The sequence below is a fragment of the Rissa tridactyla genome, unplaced genomic scaffold (assembly GCF_028500815.1).
Source record: "Rissa tridactyla isolate bRisTri1 unplaced genomic scaffold, bRisTri1.patW.cur.20221130 scaffold_574, whole genome shotgun sequence".
In the NCBI taxonomy this organism is placed as follows: domain Eukaryota; kingdom Metazoa; phylum Chordata; class Aves; order Charadriiformes; family Laridae; genus Rissa; species Rissa tridactyla.
The window spans coordinates 20,001-27,500 of record NW_026529784.1 but is presented as its reverse complement, the minus strand read 5'-3'; positions in this window follow the sequence as shown (position 1 = coordinate 27,500).

The following is a 7,500-nucleotide window of genomic DNA, read 5'->3' as shown; positions in this document are numbered from 1 at the left end:
CGCTCCCCGAGGAGCCGCAGGCCTCTGGGCCTGCCGTCTCCCCCCAGGGAAGACAGGCCTGCGGGTGCCCCCGGCCCCACAGCTTCCCCACCAGTGCCCCACAGCAGCCTTGCAAGTGCTCCCCGAGGAACAGCAGGCTTCTGGGTCACATCTGCCCCACAAGTACTGCCCCCACGGCTGCCCCACGGCCGCCCCGCAAGCGCTCCCCGAGGAACCGCAGGCCTCTGGGCCTGCCGTCTCCCCCCAGGGAAGACAGGCCTGCGGGTGCCCCCGGCCCCACAGCTTCCCCACCAGTGCCCCACAGCAGCCTTGCAAGTGCTCCCCGAGGAACAGCAGGCTTCTGGGTCACATCTGCCCCACAAGTACTGCCCCCACGGCTGCCCCGCAAGTGCTCCCCGAGGAACAGCATGCCTCGGGCCTGCCGTCTGCCCTCAGGAAAGACAGGCCTGCGGGTGCCCCCGGCCCCACAGCTTCCCCACCAGTGCCCCACAGCAGCCTTGCAAGTGCTCCCCGAGGAACAGCAGGCTTCTGGGTCACATCTGCCCCACAAGTACTGCCCCCGTGCTGCCCCACGGCTGCCCCGCAAGCGCTCCCCGAGGAACCGCAGGCCTCTGGGCCTGCCGTCTCCCCCCAGGGAAGGCAGGCCTGCGGGTGCCCCTGCCCCCACAGCTGCCCCGCAGGGCCCCACAGCTGCTCCACAAGTGCTCCCCGAGGAACAGCGGGGCCTCTGGGTCACATCTGCCCCACAAGTGCTGCCCCAGTGCTGCCCCACGGCTGCCCCGCAAGCGCTCCCCGAGGAACCGCAGGCCTCTGGGCCTGCCGTCTCCCCCCAGGGAAGGCAGACATGTGGGTGCCCCTGCCCCCACAGCTGCCCCGCAGGGCCCCACAGCTGCTCCACAAGTGCTCCCCGAGGAACAGCGGGGCCTCTGGGTCACATCTGCCCCACAAGTGCTGCCCCAGTGCTGCCCCACGGCTGACCCACAAGTGCTCCCCGAGGAACCGCAGGCCTCTGGGCCTGCCGTCTCCCCCCAGGGAAGGCAGGCCTGCGGGTGCCCCTGGCCCCACAGCTTCCCCACCAGTGCCCCACAGCAGCCTTGCAAGTGCTCCCCGAGGAACAGCAGGCTTCTGGGTCACGTCTGCCCCACAAGTGCTGCCCCACGGCTGCCCCGCGAGTGCTCCCCGAGGAACCGCAGGCATCTGGGCCTGCAGTCTGCTTCCAGGGAAGGCAGGCCTGCGGGTGCCCCTGGCCCCACAGCTGCCCCGCAGGGCCCCAGAGCTGCTCCACAAGTGCTCCCCGAGGAACAGCGGGGCCTCTGGGTCACATCTGCCCCACAAGTGCTGCCCCAGTGCTGCCCCACGGCTGCCCCGCAAGCGCTCCCCGAGGAACCGCAGGCCTCTGGGCCTGCCGTCTCCCCCCAGGGAAGGCAGGCCTGCGGGTGCCCCTGGCCCCACAGCTGCCCCGCAGGGCCCCAGAGCTGCTCCACAAGTGCTCCCCGAGGAACAGCGGGGCCTCTGGGTCACATCTGCCCCACAAGTGCTGCCCCAGTGCTGCCCCACGGCTGCCCCGCAAGCGCTCCCCGAGGAACCGCAGGCCTCTGGGCCTGCCGTCTCCCCCCAGGGAAGGCAGGCCTGCGGGTGCCCCTGGCCCCACAGCTGCCCCGCAGGGCCCCAGAGCTGCTCCACAAGTGCTCCCCGAGGAACAGCGGGGCCTCTGGGTCACATCTGCCCCACAAGTGCTGCCCCAGTGCTGCCCCACGGCTGCCCCGCAAGCGCTCCCCGAGGAACCGCAGGCCTCTGGGCCTGCCGTCTCCCCCCAGGGAAGGCAGGCCTGCGGGTGCCCCTGGCCCCACAGCTGCCCCGCAGGGCCCCAGAGCTGCTCCACAAGTGCTCCCCGAGGAACAGCGGGGCCTCTGGGTCACATCTGCCCCACAAGTGCTGCCCCAGTGCTGCCCCACGGCTGCCCCGCAAGCGCTCCCCGAGGAACCGCAGGCCTCTGGGCCTGCCGTCTCCCCCCAGGGAAGGCAGGCCTGCGGGTGCCCCTGGCCCCACAGCTGCCCCGCAGGGCCCCAGAGCTGCTCCACAAGTGCTCCCCGAGGAACAGCGGGGCCTCTGGGTCACATCTGCCCCACAAGTGCTGCCCCAGTGCTGCCCCACGGCTGCCCCGCAAGCGCTCCCCGAGGAACCGCAGGCCTCTGGGCCTGCCGTCTCCCCCCAGGGAAGGCAGGCCTGCGGGTGCCCCTGGCCCCACAGCTGCCCCGCAGGGCCCCAGAGCTGCTCCACAAGTGCTCCCCGAGGAACAGCGGGGCCTCTGGGTCACATCTGCCCCACAAGTGCTGCCCCAGTGCTGCCCCACGGCTGCCCCGCAAGCGCTCCCCGAGGAACCGCAGGCCTCTGGGCCTGCCGTCTCCCCCCAGGGAAGGCAGGCCTGCGGGTGCCCCTGGCCCCACAGCTGCCCCGCAGGGCCCCAGAGCTGCTCCACAAGTGCTCCCCGAGGAACAGCGGGGCCTCTGGGTCACATCTGCCCCACAAGTGTTGCCCCAGTGCTGCCCCACGGCTGCCCCGCAAGCGCTCCCCGAGGAACCGCAGGCCTCTGGGCCTGCCGTCTCCCCCCAGGGAAGGCAGGCCTGCGGGTGCCCCTGGCCCCACAGCTGCCCCTCAAGTGCTCCCTGAGGAACAGCGGGCCTCTGGGTCACATCTTCCCCACAAGTGCTGCCCCACAGCTGCCCTGCAAGTGCTCCCCGAGGAGCCACAGGCATCTGGGCCTGCAGTCTGCTTCAGGGAACGCAGGCCTGCGGGTGCCTCTGGCCCCACAGCTTCTCAAACTCTGCCCCACGGCTGATCCGCAAGTGCTCCCTGAGGAACCGCAGGCCTCTGGGTCACATCTGCCCCACAAGTACTGCCCCAGCGCTGCCCCATGGCTGCCCTGCAGCTGCTCCTCAGGGAATAGTGGGACTCCGGGCCTGCCTTCTCCCCCCAAGGGAAGACAGGCCTGCTGGTGCCCCGGCCCCACAGCTGCCCCGCAGTGCCCCACGGCTGCCCCGCAAGTGCTCCCCGAGGAACAGCAGGCCTCTGGGTCACATCTGCCCCACAAGTACTGCCCCAGCCCTGCCCCACGGCTGCCCTGCAGGTGCTCCCCAGGGAATAGCGGGTCTGTGGGCCTGCCGTCTCCCCCCAGGGAAGACAGGCCTGCGGGTGCCGCTGGCCCCACAGCTGCCCCACAAATGCCTCATGGCTGCCCCAGCTGTGCCCCCCGGCTGCCCCACAAGTGCTCCCCAAGGCACCCAGGCGTCTGGGTCACATCTGCCCCACCCCAACTGCGCGCACACCGAGGCACTTGCACACGGGTGCACCATCTCCCCCGCCCCTTCCCATTCCCCCCTTCGCCTCTCACCCCCCCCAGCAGGCCTCTCCCCCAGCCCCAAAGCCCCGTCTGCCGCCGCACGCACACGTGCACACAACACCCACCCCACCCCCTCCAACGGGCCCGAACCTCTCGCGTGCGGCAGACGCAGACGCAGACAGAGTGTCTCCCCCCAAGCCCCGCTGCCGCCACCGAATTACCACCCACCCCCCCGCCACACCCCGCTGTCCCCCTTCACCCCCCCCTCCCCCGCCTCTATTCACCACCCGGTTCACTGCGAATCCGGCCGCCCCCTCCCCACGCTGCCCTCGGGCAGGTTTGCCACCCCCCCCCACCCCGCCCCGGCAAGGACGGCGGGAGACTTTAGGACCCAGCGGAGTCCCTGCCGGCTCCGTGCCCGGGCGGGTTAAGGGATTCCCGGTGGCGAGCGGGGATCTAACCCCGGCTGCCGAGTCTCTACCCTGCCGCGCCCCTGGCCCTGGCCGTGCCCGTGCCCGTGCCCCGGCGCTCCCGCCTTCCTTTCTCAGCCGCTCGCTCGCTCGCTCTGCTGCGCGCCTGCCCGCCCCTGCCGCGGCTGGAGAACCCACTGAACCCCCCCGCCCCCGCCCCCAGCACACACAACGCCCCCCCCCCCCCCCCCCCCCCCCCCCACCTTACCGACCCAAAACCTACTCCGAAAAGAGGCACCGCGTGCCTGCCGCCCTCTCCCCGGCCCACCTCTGCGCCGTGCTCCCCGCCCGCTCGCTGCCCGCTCTCGCCTGCCTCTGCACCGGCACCCCTTCCCCGCCGCTGCCGCTTGCCGGGCAGTGGTGTGCTCGCGCGCCCGCGCAGGGCGCGAAGCCGCGGACCGCCACGCCCCACCCCCACCCCCGCCCCCGACCTGATCCGGGTCAGGGTGGCGGCTCTGCCACTGGCGCTTAAATCACGAACAAAAAAAAGTTGAAACTTAGTTTTTCGCCCACCCCAACCCCTCCCCCCACCCACATACCCCCCCCTCGCCCGACAGCCCCCCCCCCCCCCGCCCCCCCCCGCCGGGACGATCCGGGTCAGGCTGGCGGCTGTGCCAGTGACGCTAAAAACGTGAACGAAAAAAAAAGATCAAAATTATTTATCACCACCCGGTGATAAATCAAAATTATTTATGAGCCCCCGGCCCCCCCGCCGCCCCCCCACCCCCCCACCCCCCACCTGCCCGCACGCACTTGTTGGAAGGGAGGACCCGGGTCAGGCTGGCCGCTGTGCCGGTGACGCTTAAATCATGAACGAAAAGAAAAAACAAAAATATCACCCCCACCCCACACCGGCTGCCCGGTGTGCCCGGCTCCGGGGACCGGCTCGGCTGCAACTTCTACCCGCCTCCGGGGATAGGCGGGCAGGTCTACTTCGCTCCGGGAACCGGACCGGCTGTCAGGTCTACCCGGCTCCGGGGTCCGGGTCGGCTGTCAGGTCTACCCGGCTCCGGGGACCGGATCGGCTGTCAGGTCTACCCGGCTCCGGGGACCCGACCGGCTGTCAGGTCTACCCGGCTCCGGGGACCGGATCGGCTGTCAGGTCTACCTCGCTCCGGGGACCGGGTCGGCTGTCAGGTCTACCCGGCTCCGGGGTCCGGGTCGGCTGTCAGGTCTACCTCGCTCCGGGGACCGGACCGGCTGTCAGGTCTACCTCGCTCCGGGGACCGGATCGGCTGTCAGGTCTACCCGGCTCCGGGGACCGGATCGGCTGTCAGGTCTACCCGGCTCCGGGGACCCGACCGGCTGTCAGGTCTACCTAGCCCCGGGGACCGGATCGGCTGTCAGGTCTACCCGGCTCCGGGGACCGGATCGGCTGTCAGGTCTACCTCGCTCCGGGGTCGGTATCGGCTGTCAGGTCTACCTCGCTCCGGGGACCGGGTCGGCTGTCAGGTCTACCCGGCCCCGGGGAGCGGATCGGCTGTCAGGTCTACCCGGCTCCGGGGACCGGATCGGCTGTCAGGTCTACCCGGCTCCGGGGACCGGAGCGGCCGTCAGGTCTACCTCGCTCCGGGGTCCGTATCGGCTGTCAGGTCTACCCGGCTCCGGGGACCGGATCGGCTGTCAGGTCTACCCGGCTCCGGGGACCGGGTCGGCTGTCAGGTCTACCTCGCTCCGGGGTCGGTATCGGCTGTCAGGTCTACCTCGCTCCGGGGACCGGATCGGCTGTCAGGTCTACCCGGCTCCGGGGACCGGATCGGCTATCAGGTCTACCCGGCTCCGAGGACCGGATCGGCTGTCAGGTCTACCCGGCTCCGGGGACCGGATCGGCTGTCAGGTCTACCTCGCTCCGGGGACCGGATCGGCTGTCAGGTCTACCCGGCTCCGGGGACCGGTTCGGCTGTCAGGTCTACCCCGCTCCGGGGACCCGACCGGCTGTCAGGTCTACCTCGCTCCGGGGACCGGATCGGCTGTCAGGTCTACCCGGCTCCGGGGACCGGATCGGCTGTCAGGTCTACCCGGCTCCGAGGACCGCGTCGGCTGTCAGGTCTACCCGGCTCCGGGGACCGGATCGGCTGTCAGGTCTACCCGGCTCCGGGGACCACCTCGGCTGTCAGGTCTACCCGGCTCCGGAGACCGGACCGGCTGTCAGGTCTACCCGGCTCCGGGGACCGGATCGGCTGTCACGTCTACCCGGCTCCGGCGGTACTTAGTGCCGGAGTGGCCGGGTAGACCTTGTGTCCGGAGCACGCACTTCCAGCCGCCGAAGGGGTCGCTGTTTTTCGTTACCTCCAGTTGTGTCATCGTAAGAGGCGGCGTGTTTGGCGCGCCTCCCCGGTGGGCAGTGCCTGCGCTCTTGAGGCCGTCCGGGGGTAGAGACGTGATTTTCCGTATATGGGAGGGAGTACTTACTCGGCTCCTAAGGGCTTCCAGCGCGAACGCGCATCCTGCGGGCTGACTTCCCGCTGAAAGCAGAGGTGAGGGGCGGCACCTCTGGCTACTCTCCTGGCAGACACGCGTGCATTACCGAACGAAATTTGTTGCTCCGGGGTAGGCGTCTCCCCGCTGGGCAGGGCGAAGAGCGGTGGCCGGCGGCGGTCACCGGCACTTTCGAATGCCGGAAGACCGGGGGAGACAAGCCTGCCGCGGCTTTCCCCCGGTCCTCTCGTGCTCAGTCCCCAGGGAACCGTGCTCCCGAGCGGGTGGACGGCGGCAGCCTCCCGCTCCCCCCCGCATTTTGCCTGATCCACACCCGCAGCCAGCGCCCGCTGAGGCGTTCACCCAGGGGCGCGCCGCGGAGGCTCCACGCCGGACCTCTCGCAGACGTCGCCTCCTCGCTCGCACGCAGGGCCCCGCGTCTGTCTGGCCGTCCACCCCCGGGTGGCGGTTGGCGCGCGCGGCTGTCGGCTGTCCCAGGAACTGTGGCCGTGGGGCCTCGGGAGCGCTCTTTGCTCCCCCTCGATTCTCTTGCTTTTCTCTATCACCGATCGTTCTGGCATACCCGGGGCGCGTCGGAGGGGCTGCGGGGCGGGCCGGCCGTCAAACGCCGGTGTTCAGGTCCCGTAGCACCCCTCCACCAGACGCGTCCCTCTCACTCGCACGCAGGGCCCCCGTGTCTGGTTGCCCACCCCCGGGTGAGCGGCTGGCACGCGCGCGGCTGTCGGCTGTCCCAGGACCGTGGCCGTGGGGCCTCCGGGAGCGCTCTTTGCTCCCTCCCGTCTCTCGCCTTTTCTCCTATCCCCGATCGATGAGGCATTTCGGGTCGCGTCGGAGAGGGCCCTCGGCGGGCCGGCTCCTCCGTGCTCTCCGTCCCGGGGAGGCGCGGCGGTGTCCGGTGTTCAGGCAGGGTGGTCTCCTTTCCAATTCGCTTCCCGTCGCACGCGAGGTGTCAGCCCTCCTTTCCCGGGAGCGGCTTCACCGAACCCAGCTCTGTGACGGCCGTGTGGCCCCGCCAGTTTCTCAGGTGTCCTAAAGCACGCCGGGCGCCGGTGCCGGCCTCGGTCCGGGTGCCCCGTGGGTGCCGGCCGCGAGCAGCGCTGGGCGGCGGGGGCGGCTTAGCCAAGGCAAGAGAATTCCGGGCAAGGCAAGCTGAGCCGAGCGAGGCGGCCGTCACCCGCCCGGGTGGCGGGCCCCCTGCGGCGCGCCGCGGGCGGCAAGGGGGGCGTCCCCCTCCGCCGCTGCCGCCGCTGC